The sequence below is a fragment of the Xiphophorus hellerii genome, chromosome 8, assembly GCF_003331165.1.
Source record: "Xiphophorus hellerii strain 12219 chromosome 8, Xiphophorus_hellerii-4.1, whole genome shotgun sequence".
NCBI classification, from domain to species: Eukaryota; Metazoa; Chordata; class Actinopteri; order Cyprinodontiformes; family Poeciliidae; genus Xiphophorus; species Xiphophorus hellerii.
The window spans coordinates 4,726,695-4,740,790 of NC_045679.1; the positions used below are offsets into that span (position 1 = coordinate 4,726,695).

At 36.3% G+C, this 14,096-nt stretch overlaps 2 long non-coding RNA genes across 2 annotated transcripts; one reads left to right on the forward strand and one right to left on the reverse strand.

Annotated features, from left to right (window-relative positions):
* Window positions 1–3,860: 3,860 nt before the first annotated feature.
* Window positions 3,861–4,959, reverse strand: LOC116724710 (uncharacterized). Its single transcript, XR_004340265.1, has 2 exons — window positions 4,863–4,959; window positions 3,861–4,189 (listed from the first exon to the last, which is right to left on the reverse strand). It is a non-coding gene; the product is annotated as an uncharacterized LOC116724710 (long non-coding RNA).
* A 1,398-nt stretch (window positions 4,960–6,357) lies between these two features.
* LOC116724636 (uncharacterized) lies at window positions 6,358–7,819 on the forward strand. The gene is made up of 3 exons (XR_004340191.1): window positions 6,358–6,597; window positions 6,702–6,795; window positions 7,772–7,819. It is a non-coding gene; the product is annotated as an uncharacterized LOC116724636 (long non-coding RNA).
* The last annotated feature ends 6,277 nt before the right edge of the window (window positions 7,820–14,096 follow it).

Genomic DNA, 14,096 nt, shown 5'->3' on the forward strand with positions numbered 1-14,096 from the left:
GCTAAAATTAGCAAAAATGCTAATGTTAGCATGATTGCTGTCTGTAGCATGTGGGACATCACTAGGATGTTTTCTATAATTGACTTAGTCCATTCAGTATACTAAACATGGCTAATAAGTCAAATAAATAGCTAATAGCTTATTTAAGCTAAAATGCTAATGAGCATTTTTTTGAGAGAAAAAGATAATGCAGAATAATATTATTGCACCGCCTGTGGCGGTGCACTAACCTCAGGAGCATATTGAGGCTTTTATTTTGAAATTTTTGTTAAGCTTAATTTCAAAGGTCCAAACTAATCCCATGTCTAATAGTCATTGGGTTAAATCAGTTATATAATGCTCAAAAGAGCAATTACCTAATGTAAAATTTCTCAAGGCTTTTATTTTGAAATTTTTGTTAAGCTTCATTTCCCAGGTGCAAACTAATCCCATGTATAACAGTGATTGGATAAAATCCGTTATATAATGCTCAAAAGAGCAATAATCTCATGTAAAAATTGGCAAGAATTTTACTTTGAAATTTTTGTTAAACTTCATTTCAAAGGGCCAAACTAATCCCATGTGTATCAGTGCTTTGGATAAAAAAGTCACATAAAGCCAAAAAGAGCAATTACATGATGTAAAAATATTCAAGGCTTTTACTTTGAAATTTTCAGTATGCTTCATTTTAATGTTCCAAACTAATCCCATGTGTAACAGTTACTGAGTTAAATCAGTTAAATACAGCCCATAGCAGCAAGTAGTTCTAAAGGCCAGTTCAGTCCTCCTAGACTGCCACTATAGTTAGAACTACAGTGATGTGTATTTGTAGTCCTAACCAGCAGCCAATAGCCTCCTGAGTTCCGTTGCTATGGTAAATAATTCTCTCTGCCAACTGTCAGCTGTGAGTGAGACATGAAGGGGGAGACAATTCTCTGTTTGAGCCAGCCAGTTTGAACTAAAAAAAGCATTGAAAACAACTCCTTCCCGTTCGGGAACCGTAATACATATTCGAAAAGCGTTTGAAGCGTATGAGAGGGCTATTTGTCGTCTCCGTTAGTCCCGCGATTCATATCTCTACGTCACTCACAGTATTAACAGTGATAAGAGAAAGAAACGGTGTGCCCAGATCTGAAATTTTTGAGAAATATATGAAAATACATGGGAGAGAGCCTGAGAGAGCGACAGAAAATCCTGTCGCACGACTTTGCTCTGAAGCACCGTGAAAGAAAACCGTACGGTCTAGATAAATTTCGAAAACATTTTACCGGAGCAGGCATGGGTATCAATGTCAGGACCGAGTTTGATACCAATCGGGCGATATTTGTGGGCGTGACGGCAATTTCAAAATGATTTTGGGCTCAAAAATTCTCTTCATTTCTCACTCTAGCGGAGCGGCAGTTGGTGTCAGTTATGCTCTGCGTTTTGGCAGTTGGAAATTTTGCTCGTTTTTCGCTTACAATCTGATACATTATATTGTGCATTATTTCATAACAGAAGCCATTAGCTATTTCCATTAAGTAATTCCCAAAGAAAGAATTTAAAGAGTTTCAGAAGCTTTGAGTTTGATTGTTTTGTTTTTTAAGTAAAGAGGAAGGAATGGAATCTAAAGCTGCTAAAATTTAGCATTGATTTTCTTAAAAGTGTTATGTGTCATTATGAAAAGTTATTTATACAAATAAATCCCTTATTATTCTACAAAGTAAAGAAAATATTTAAAAACCATTTAAACTGTTTTATTAATATTTAATATGTAAATACTAACTATATAATTTCATGCTCAGTTATTATATAAACATCCATTCATTCTATCAAGCATGGCAGGTTTTTTCTTTCTTCCTAAACTCTGTGAAACTCAAAGGGAGCGTTGCTATGGAAACTGAAGGCGGGAACAAATCCAGTAGGTGGGAGGAGCTAGGAGGGGTCAGTCTCAGACAGTTCAAAGGTCGACTGTAGGCAGTCCTACTTCCTCCTTACACTGTTGGAATTAACAGAGCAAAATATAATTTTGGTTGTCAAAGTATAAAAATAAAAATTACCATCCTGAAGACAAACTAAGATCTCAGATCATCTCATGCAATTTTCCTTTAGAAACTTAAGTTGCTTCATCAAACTCTAACTAATTTTAGTTTAGTAAACAATATTTATCAAACACAAAACACACAAACATTCAACATGAAACAGACAAACAGTCAGAATTTGGAATCAGTTAAATTTTCATCACAGTCAATAATTTCCAGTCAGTCCTCATTTTGTCTATTTTATCAAATTGTAATTATCAAATTTACTGAAGCTTCAAGATTCTCTAATTTTTCTCCTTTTAACATATTTTAATGTTTGAATTGAACTCTAATCTACAGGATCCTGTTTTAAGTTATGTGTTCACAGTCAAACAAGAAATCTCAATATAATTTAGGATCACAGCAACAAATTGATCAAGTTTCTGCTGAAGCTTCACTAATTTTAGGTTTTGTTATAACAAATATTTCCAGGAAAACAAAAAGTCTTTTTAACCTCTTAGTTCAAATGTATCACAGTTTTATTTTATAATAATTTCCTTCTATTCAATTTCAATGCAGCAAATATTATATGGTATACCAAAATGTTCTAAACACTGCAGTATTAATGATCTCTAATTCTTAACCCTGAAAGATGTTTTGTTTATTCCCATACTAATATGTAACTACAGCATAGATCTTCAAAAAGGAGAACAAAATAAATCTCAACCATCTGAGTGTCAGAAGTTTTCAAAACATTTAGAATCCAGGAGAAACTTTGACTTTATTCCTATTTAACATTAAATGTACTGTCTTTGTCTAAAACTATTCAGTTTTTTATTGATTGATTTTAAAACATTTATTTCAAACCATTTTTTATTTAGAATGTTCTCTATCTGTTTTACTTGCTATAATTCAATTACATAATTTTGTTAGTTCATTGCAGAACTAAAGTGATTGCAGTTTCCCTTCACAGTTTCTCAATCAATGGTTCATGGACCCTTAGAGGGTCATTAGTGTTGGTCCTTCTGTTCAGGACTTAGAATTAACAGGAACAATTGAAAGAGTTTCTCTATTTATTGAGCATAAAAACTTTATTGAAGTCATTCTTTTCTCGCTAAAGAATTTCTAAATATGAACGGGGTTAGTAAGCCAGCAGTCTTCGTTGTAGTGTGTGTGTGTGTGGGTGTGTGTGTGTGTGTGTGTAACTTATCTTAAATCTCTCCTTTCTCTTCTCTCTCTCCCTCCTGCTGTCGGCGTCACTGCAGTGAAATCCTCCCCGTCTCTCTCCTCCGGCTCCCTGTCAGTCCAATTGGTTCTGGTCTTGGATCTCTGGCTGGTCCAAATCCTCCCCGTCTCTCTCCTCCGGCTCCCTGTCAGTCCAATTGGTTCTGGTCTTGGATCTCTGGCTGGTCCAGATCGTCCCTCAGTCAATGTCCATGTTGTCCACAGATGAAACAAGCATCACCAGTTCAGAGTGGTGTCTTCTCCTCTCACAGCTTTGAATCATGTTTATCTTTTCTTTCTCTGCGCTGATACTGGACAGCAAACCAGCGGAGGTTGTTAAAGCTCAGTCACACACAGTTTCAGTCCAAATGTCCAACAGGAGACCTGACAGTCGTCCCCTGAATGGAAATGTTTCATCAGTTCTCTGGTGTCAAAAATAAAAATCAGGATCAACAGACACTTCAGTGGCTGGAGGTGATGAAGGTTTTCTTCATCCTCCTGATCTTCTTGATCCACTGGATCCACTGGATCTACTTTCATCAGCTGGTGGTGTGAGAGGGACATCATCTGGTCCATGGGAGGACAGGGTTGAGGAGTTGAGGTCAGAGGTCAGATGCACCGCAGCAAGGCTCAGATAGAGGGAAAAAAAGAAGCAAATAGAAATCGATTTGGTTTATTTTGTTTTAGTCACTTATTATTCATCCTTTTAAGGAATAAAATCATTTGCTTATTCAAACACACAAAAACATAAAACATATTAAGGCCTGTAATTTATTGACAAAAGATTTATGTTCAGTAATAGAAGCATTTCCATTTGTTTATCATTTTTCTGTCTTTCTCTTCGTTCTCTCTCTTTCATCCAAACTTTCCTCGTGTTTCTCCTGATGAACTAAACTCTTTGTTTCTGATTTCTTTGCCTCAGTTCACTTCCTCTGCTTCTAATTCTCTTTCTCTTCCTTTCAGAACGATCAGCTTCAATGAACCACCTGCAAGAAAAATGACACTTTTTATCCATTCATTCACACCATGCAGACTTTTTTCTGACTATTTCATTATTATATAGTGAAACAATTCACCCTGAGGAGGAGAAAAGACCCTGGAACCACTCAGGCCAATTCTTCTGAATAGGTGGGATTTCCTCTTTAGGCTGCAAACGTCTTCACAGAATCAAACCAATCAGCTTTGTGGTCGCTCTGCCTCTTAATCCTCTAAGAGGGTCTTTATTTCTGATAAACGTCTTTAGGATTCTCTAAAGGTTTGGTTCCCTGAATTTAGAAACCAAAACTCTAGTAAATACCTGCCTTATTCTCCGATAAGGACTTTAACTAGGACTCATCCTAGAACCTGTGGTTCTATCAAAACTCTATCAAGGTTTTTTCTTCAGCTTTCCAAGAAAACCAATAAAATCTCTGTAAGTCCTCAATTTCTTAGACAGACACCCTTACAGGTATCTTCAAGAAAATAATCTTTCACTTTTACAAAGATCTGTCTTCTCTTCTTCTCTTACTTTTCTTATTTTTAAAATTCTTTTCCTTTGTAATCTCTATTAATCTGGTCAATCTCAATCCTCAGGGAGAAAGGTTTATCAGATCCTTTACTATTTTAGATTCTGTAATTTAGAGTTTTTAAGTTCATTTATTACCTGAGTGAGAGTCTCACCAGATATCAGTGGATTGAGTTTGTTGATCTCAGCGTTGGAGCCGTGGAGCCGACCAGCAGCCCTCGTCTCTCTTTAATCCTAATCCAGGTTTGAGGCTGGAGCCGAGTGTCCAGGTTGGCACCAAGTTGCTGTGGAAGAAATTAATTTCCAAGCTCTGTTAGATGAAATCACTCAATCAGGTTTATCTGTATATTGTGCACAATACAGACAGTTTGTAAGACAATCAATAATGAAGCAGTTCAGAGTGAAAAGCTCTAACAGGCAGAGTCAACATGCAGGTTTTATATCAAGGATAAGGATCCAAAACATGGAGAGACAGTCTGGTTCCCAAGCAGCTGCAGGAAAACAACTTCCTACCTTGTGTGTTTAACCCAAACAGGTTCTGTTGGTGAGATTCACAAGCAATTAATGTAACATGATCAGCAGATGTTAACTTAGAATAATTTTCCCACCAAACAGAAACACTTACTTTGTAATTTTATTTGTATACTTTTCCTTAGTGTGGCCCTAAAACTCTGTTATAGCAAATAAAACTGGACATAAATATATAATTTTCTATATATTTTTAATCTAAAAATTACAATCTTTATATTTGTGGAATACAAGATGTTAGCTTTGTTAGCTTATGTGGTTATGGTGATATTTATGATATAAACGGTGATTATCTTGACTGAGGCATGTTTGTTCCTCCATACATCAGTTTTAGTTTATATTAGTTTGCCAATAACATAATCAATAAATTAAACTAATGGTTGTTGCTTCAAAATAATAAGTCTAATCAATTTGATTTGTTAAAAAGAGAAACAATTTTTAAAAAACAAGATGGCGACTTTACTAAATTAACAGCAGAAGTGTTTGGTTTTATTATTATCACTATTAGTGGACAAAATTCCTGATGTTTCCAACTGATTCTAGTTTTTAAAGTTCAGAACCTGAACATCACTGAATGGGAGGAGGGCAGATTTCCCAGCATTCAGTCTAAAGAAGCTCAGCTCTTCTCAGCTCTGAGACGTTTTCTGAATAAATCCCAGTCAGTGGAATCTGCAGACCTGCTCAGATCCAAACATCCCATTTTTCAGGAGTCACTGGTTTCATCTGTGTCATTGTTCCAGCTGCTGAGGTCAGAATCCAGCTGTGAAACCTGGAGGTTGAATGTTCAGGTTCTCTCCTCCCAAACATCCCCCCTCCCTCCAGCTGTGGAGAACAGCTGGAAAACAGCTGCATGTGTAAATAATGAGTCTGGAACAAGCTGCCACCTCTCTGCTGCTTGATCTGACTCTGACTTTAAATTCAGGTTGATGATTGAAATGAAATCAGGGTTTCAACCTGGATCAGCAGAACCTCCTCAGCTGATCCTGGTTTTAAACAGAGACTGTCCTCACTCTGCTCACCACACTAACATAATGATCAATGATTATATAGGAGCTTTAGGAATAATCTGCATTAGAACAATGTGTGGTTTTAGCTGCACTACTGTGGTGATGTTAAGAATTATAGTTTAGTTTAATGTTTCTGATTATTGTCTGCTTGTAATTATATTCTGACCAGTTACAGCAGCAGGAAGCAACCAGCTGTTCTTTTCTCTGGGCTCATTTCTCCTCATGACTCCATCATGAAACATTTTCATCAGAACTTCTCTCCTGTCTCATGAAGATTTATCAACCTGCCTCTGATTTCACTGCAGACCTTCTACTTCCTGGTTCTGCTGCTATGAAAGAAGAAACTACAAACCAGGTGAGCTGTCATATAATCACTTATGCAACATTTATAACACCTTGACTTTGAACTCATGTTGTTCAGGTCAGGTAAAAGTCCAGTTCTGTTGTGTCTCTGTACAGGTGTGGCATTAGTCTGGTTCTCCTGTGGTTCTGTTGGGTCTCAGTCTGTTGTTCAGATGTTCTTCTTCAGCTCTTTGGACAGTTTGAACAAACTGTAAGTCAGTTTTGTTTTCTACTTGAAGTTTATCTACAGAAGCTTTTCTACTTGTTTCCTTTCTATGACATTTAGATAAAATGTTCCCTTTTTGTCATGGAACGGTGCGGTAAGGGTTGGTGAGGCAGACGCAGCGGACCCAGGTAAGATGATTATGGTGTTTAATGGCAAAAACACAGTCCAAAACAACTGGCAGCACGCACAAGGACACATTGACAACGAATAGACTAGACATTGACAAGGACCCGACGAGGAACAAGGAACACAGGTGGAGTTAAATACACAGCGGGTAATCAGAGAAACGAGACACACCTGGGAACAATCAAGGGGAGGACAGGACAACGAAGAGACTCAAGGACACAGAAAACTCTAAATAAACACAGATCCTGACACTTTTAAATTCAGCTCAAAGTTTCATCTCTGCTGTTTGAAAGCTAATCTACAGGATTATTAAATTATTGATGAATTTTAAGAAAAACATGATGAACAGCTTGATGTTTCTATATTTTATTCTTTAAACAAAATCATTCATCATTTTATTTCCAGGAATAAAACTCCAGTCTCAACCATTAATGTCAAACAAAAGAGTTTCGTTTCTGCTTTGTTTCAAATTGAAATATTATTCTTAAAATGTCTTTGATTCAGTCAGATTTTGATGCAGCAGATAATCCAATTGTTCAGGTCACACTTGTTGTAGAGTTTAATGATTAACTAACTAAAATACTACCTGTTCAGGTTGAATCAGTGAATGTAAATGTTGCTCCATGTCTCCATCTAGTGGACTGATAGTAGAAGTGCAGCAGCTGATGGCAGCTTCCTCTGCCTCTCTGCTGTCTGACTGCATTCACCTGACACTGATATGAAGCAGAGAAGAAGAGCCAATCAGAGGAGGAGCAGCTGATCTTTTTCCAGCTCTAATGATGTAAAGGATGATCAGAGTTGATGTGCAGATGAATGATGTGTGTTTCCTCTGCAGGTGAAGGTAGAAAGTGTGTGTGAGCTGATGTGAATTCAGCAGCATGGATCAGTGTGAGGACAGAGAGGAGGGAGTCCCTCCCTCTAAAACCACTCTGTGTGGGGAAGATGAGAGCCAGAGCAAAGGTCAGAGGTGAGGTCACCATCTCTAACTGTCCACAGCCCTTTTCACACAGCGTTCACTATATCAGGCCAGAACAGACGTGGTGATGAAGCTGCTGCTGCTCCTCTTTGCTGATTAAGTTTTAATCATCATGTTTCTGTCAGGATCCATCAGAGACTCAAACCAGAAACAGAACCAGAACCCAGCTGTGTGTCCTTGAAGAGTGACTGGTCAAAGCATGAGATCATTGAATTTAAATCTCCTGGATCTCCACCATCAGAGAGGTGAGCTGTTTCTAACTGCTGTAACTGTTCAGTTTATATCTGTTATTATGACCATCCAATATTAATTTAACACACAAACACAAAAGTCAGAAGTGAGTTTAATTTCTAGATTGATATTTGGATTGTTCTCTAAATCTAAATGTAATTTATTTTCCAGACAGAGTAATGCTGAAAGAAAAAGGCTTTTATGAATTAATTTTATGATTAAACTTTCAATCATTTCCACAGTTAAGATAAAAAATATCTCATGTGGATATCTTTCAGAACCAGATGGTCTCTAACATACATAAGCTATTGGGTCATTCTCTGAATTCGGTGCATTTTGTGTCTCTCAGGTTTATCTCAAATATTTTATTTATTTATTTATTTGAGTTTATTTGATAGGGACAGACACACATCGACATAAACAAACTGAACAAAACAGCAGTCCCATGTTTGCATCATAGCGCTATAGCAACAGCTAATTCGCAGCACTTGTCCCTAGATGGGCTTTTAAAAAGTACCTCTAAAGTTAAAATAATGATCATTTAAAATAGCACAGCTTGATGTTGACGACATCTACAAACAAACAGTGAAACATGAAACATCAAAAATGGGTACAGTTCTGTTTTTGACACAACCAGAGTTTAGTTTGTTTCTTGAACGTACTAAAACTGGTTACAGACTTTAAATCAACAGGAAGTGAGTTCCAAACTGCAGATCCTCTCATGGACAGAGCACTTTGAGCAAACGTGGTTCTTCGAAAGGGAACCTCACAGTTTCCATCTGAAGCTGCTCTAGTAGATCTGCTGTTGCCCTGCAGTCTCTGTATGCAATTACTTAATGGTGTAGGTGCATATCCATTTAAACACTTAAAAATCAATTTTAAAAGTACATAATTTATAAAATCAGAAAAGTCCAAAATGCCGAATTTAGCCAAAATGTGACAATGATGGAATCTGATTGGCTTTTGATATAAAACCTTCAAAGCCTGATTACAGAGACTTGCTAATGGTTTGAGTCTAGTTTGACTAGTCTGAGACCAGACAGCAGCTCCATAGGAAAAATGTGAGGATCGTTGAGTTAAAAAACATCTCTGCACAGTGAAGTGTTAAACAATTTCTAATAATTTTAAAACAGTTTATATTTGATCTAACAGTTTTGCTGATTTTGTCAACATGGCTCCTAAAATTTAACTGAGCATCCAGAATTATTCCTAAATATTTTTCTTGTGATTCTTGCTCAATAGGGTCCCCATTGATCTGAATATTCAAGGACTGTAATGATGTTTTCTTGATTGAAATGCAAATAATTTTGTTTTCTTTGTATTGAGAGTTAAGCAAGAATCATTTAGCCATAATGATAGTCTCTGCAGGCTGTTGTGAAGTTTTTCACTGATTACAATACTGTTCTTGTCTGATGTATAAACAATAGTGTCATCAGCAAACATTTGCAAGTTAACTTCAGGACAAATATCAGGAAGACTGTTAACATACAGACTAAAAAGGACTGGACCTAAGATAGTTCCTTGTGGAATCCCTGTTACTATTTTATAGAAGACAGATTTACTATTATTGATGACAACACACTGTTCACGATATTTCAAATATGATTGAAACCAAGACAATGATCGTTCTGAGAAATTAAATGATGAAAGCCTTGAGATCAGTAAGTTGTGGTTCACCGTATCAAAAGCCTCTTCAAGTCCAGGAAAACTGCACCAGTGATTTGTCCCCTATCAAGTGATTGTTTAACATTTTCAAGCAGCAGATTTATAGCAGTCTCTGTAGAATGATTACATCTGAAGCCAAACTGAAGAGGATGCAGAAGATTATTACTTTCTAAATACAATAGTAGTTGTTCTAGAATAATTTTCTCCAGCACTTTTGACATGACCAGAACAAAACTTATTGGCCTGTAGTTACTGATTTCATGGGGACTTCCTGATTTAAAAATCGGTTTCACCAAACCCTTTTTCCAGGCATCGGGAAATTGCCCTGTTCTGATGGAATTATTAATTATGTGAGTTAAAGGTTCTACTAAAATATTGCAGTATTTTTGAAAAAAACATAGCATCTAAATTATACATATTGTTTGCGTAAGAATTGCTTAAGCTATTGATAGCTTTTTGAACATCAGAGTAATGAATTTCCTTTATCTCAAACAAATCAAAACACTTTTTGGTTGGTTTTATACCATGTAAATCCAATGGAGCTGGTAGGAACTTAGATGCCAAGTCTTTAACTGATGAGAGGAAAAAATCATTAAATATTGTTGCTAGCTAAGCAGGATCAGTTATGATATTTTCTGCTACCTTCATATTTGTAATCAGTGCGTACATTGGGGCTCAGTAAACTGTTTAACTGTTTCCAGATCGTCTTACCATTCCCTCCTGCTTCTGACAAAACGTTTATGTAATATTTAGCTTTAGATTTGTACATTTCTTTAACTACTCTGTTCCTCAAACTTTAAAAAAACAGTCAATCTGTGGTCCTTTTGAATTTAAAAAACAATTTTAGGGCATAGTCTCTCTTTTTCATTAACTGCCGAATGTCATCCGATACCCAAGGTAGCTGTATTTTTCTTCATCCCTTCGTTTGAGTTTTTAAAAACTTATTCATAGTATTACAAACATTGAGAATATATGTATTACAGCAATCATTTACCTGATGCTGGTTTAGGACTTCATCCCAATTAACCCTTGCTAATTCGGCCTCAAATTTGGGTCAATCCTTTCTTGGAATTTGTATTAAAATCTGTTTCTGTGTGTTACAATGACTGACAAAACGATTTCGAGGTAATTTTCTTCCAATGAGAGAGATATTGTGGCCGGATAAGCCGCACACTAAGTTATAGGTTTTTATGATTCGACCAGGTTTGTTTGAAAAGGTTAAATCTATTAAGGTTTGACTGTTTCTGGTGATACGAGAGGGACCATTGATTAACTGATGAAAATCTAATTTTGCTGTCAGTTCTCTATATTTTCATATAATGCAACCCACATTTTTTGACAAAAATCAAGTATTGGAAATATCCATGTGTCTTGGTAATATAACATACAAATATATTTTAAAAATTATGTTTTGAAAGATTTGATGGGTTGTTGAAGCGTAGAGGTCAGCCAAATGAGCATGTCCCCACTGACCAATGTTAATTTTTCACTGAATATAAAACAACTGAAACTAACCAGTAACTGCAACTTATTTGTACCATTTTAAACATTTAAGGTATACTTTAATCTAAATTTAAAAAATATGAAAAAAATATATGAATTATTTATAAAATATCACTTTTTAATCATGTCCCTCCAGTTTTGTTTAACCCTGTAACAGCAGACCAATCCCTCCTTTTTATAAATAATGGTTCAGTCCAATTTCCTCAACACCCTGGAAGTGACATCACTCAAGTTTTTTCCCGCTCACACTGTAAAGAGATTTAAGTGTTAATATAGTTTATTACTCATATTTGATTATTTTTTATCCAAACATCGTCATTGTCAAGCTCAACCTTTCAACACCTTTAGGCATGTAAATGATAATTATTGTTGTTTGGGAAAAAGTAAAGAATGGTCTTTGAAACATATTAATTCTTGTTTTCATCATATCATATGTTGCTCCATAACCTAGCTAATGTGGACTTATGGCAACTTTTAGTAAAAATCTTCAACCCCGTTACAGTCTGGTCATCTGTTACAATGGGTTCAACCGTTACTTGATACATTGTTATGATTTTTTTATAATAACAGCAAATATTAGACTAATATTTGTTGGACTGTATGCAAAGTTCAAAGAATGATTCAGAAACATTAAAAAGCCTGATTTAATGATTATTTTAAAGTATATTTTTATGATTTATGAAAAGAGCTTTTACATCAAGTTGACATATTCTACTTATCAGTCTAATTATTATAATTCAGAATCATATAAGATATACATACAATTAGTTATTTTAATCAAACGACACAGGAATGAAATTGTCCTGTTATGGGGTTGAATTTAAAGCAACCTAAGTAACAAAGAAATTCTTAATACTGTTTGGGATTTCATGAATAAGGTGGGGAGACATATTTTCCTGGAGGTTTAAAGAGTCCTTCAATAGATGCAGTGATCAAAAACACAATTTATTGTGGTATATTTTTAAGTAATCTGAGACGCCAAAATGTACCAAATTCAGAGAATCACCCAATTACTGCTGAAGAATAACGGGGACAAAAATGACCCATAATGAACTCACTATTCAATCAAGACACATAAACTATCATGTTGACATGACCTTTGACCCACAAACATTTAACTGCAATTTCTTCTGTTTAGCATCAACTTAATCTTTCCAAATGAAACAGACTCATTTATTTAATCAAATATTAATATTAACACAGAAACACAAAGGCAGAAGTAAATTTCTGATAGGTATTTTCTCAACCTAAATAAAAGAGAACCACAAACAATGTTTATTAGTTTTCAACCAAGCTTTTGCAAAAGGGGGAAGACACAGAAAACTGCTTCTTCAAGATGCTCATCGTGCGTTCCCACACTCTGCTGCAGCGCTTGGTTTTTATTAACACAGGGAAGGAGTGAATGGGATGTGGGAGAGTGATCTTAACAGAAAAGGGCTATTCTGATAACAAGGAAGGAGGAACACAGAAACTACATTCTACACACAGGCAGTTTCACAAGTAAGGAGTATTTCAGTAGAAAGGGAAACAGCTGCAGAAAACATGTTCAAGGTTAAGGGAAAAAGCAAGTTTTGTCTTTCACACAGTTTAACAAATTCCTCCTCTCTGGGGTGAGAACACTAAACCTTTAAATGAAAAACAATTTAGTAAAACTACTAATGTAAGAATGATAACAAAACATTATTGTACCAATTTCATGTCTAGGTTTATATTTGGATTAGTCTCTAAGACTGATTAAACACAGATTAATGCTGAAAGACAAAGATGACCCCACATGGACACACACCCACATATCTCAAACCTCCTCCATGTCCACATCACCTCAGATCTAGTCATCAGAACCTGATGGATGTCCCACACTGTCCTGAAGACCTGTGTGGACAGAGCCTTCACTTCCACTGTCCCCAAGCTCTGGGAAACTGTCTCCACCAGCATCAGATCTGCTGACAGTTTGGACTGTTTGAAGTCCAAGTTCAGCATCAACCTTTTAAAATGTCTTCTAGGTGATTTTGGTGTTACTGCTCTTCATCCTTGTAGTTCATCTTCCTCTTTTTAACTTCACTCCATTTTGTTCATATGATGCTCTGTTTTTCTGCTTCAAGTACATTTAATGTGAAAGTCTTGGTGATTTCATTTCTGAATACTGCTGGATGAACATTTCCTTACTTTCTAATTGTTCCTGGTTCCTCCACAGAATGGACCAGCAGAGCTCAGAGGTCCCCAGTGGTCCATCTGCCCAGCAGCATCAAACACAGCTGGACTCCATATTTATGGTCTGTACATGAACAACAACTTTTCCATGGGTTCTGTTCACAGTCATCTCCATGCTGCACTTTGTAGACCAGAGTACTGTCAGTCTGTCAAACATCCATCTGGTGTTTGGCTCTTTGATTTCAGTCTGATGTTTCCTTCATCTATTATTCTATTCCAGATGCTGGAGGACAGCATTGTCACTTTTCTGAAGAACGAACTGAAGAAGATCCATAAGATTCTGAGTCCAAATGACACAGAATGCTCAGAGAGTCAGAGAGAGGATGATGAGGTGTTGGAAGGTGATGATGAAGAGCAGAGGAGGAGCAGCAGAGAGGCAGTGATGAAGATCACACTGAACTTCCTGCGGAGGATGAAGCAGGAGGAGCTGGCTGACCGTCTGGAGAGCAGTAAGAGGATTTCTACAAAGGTTTAACCTGATGGATAAATCTCACATTTACTGAAATTTGAAGAGATGGAATCACATTTATGCAAAACGTCTTGAGAATATGATTTTATATAGTTCTTGATTTTA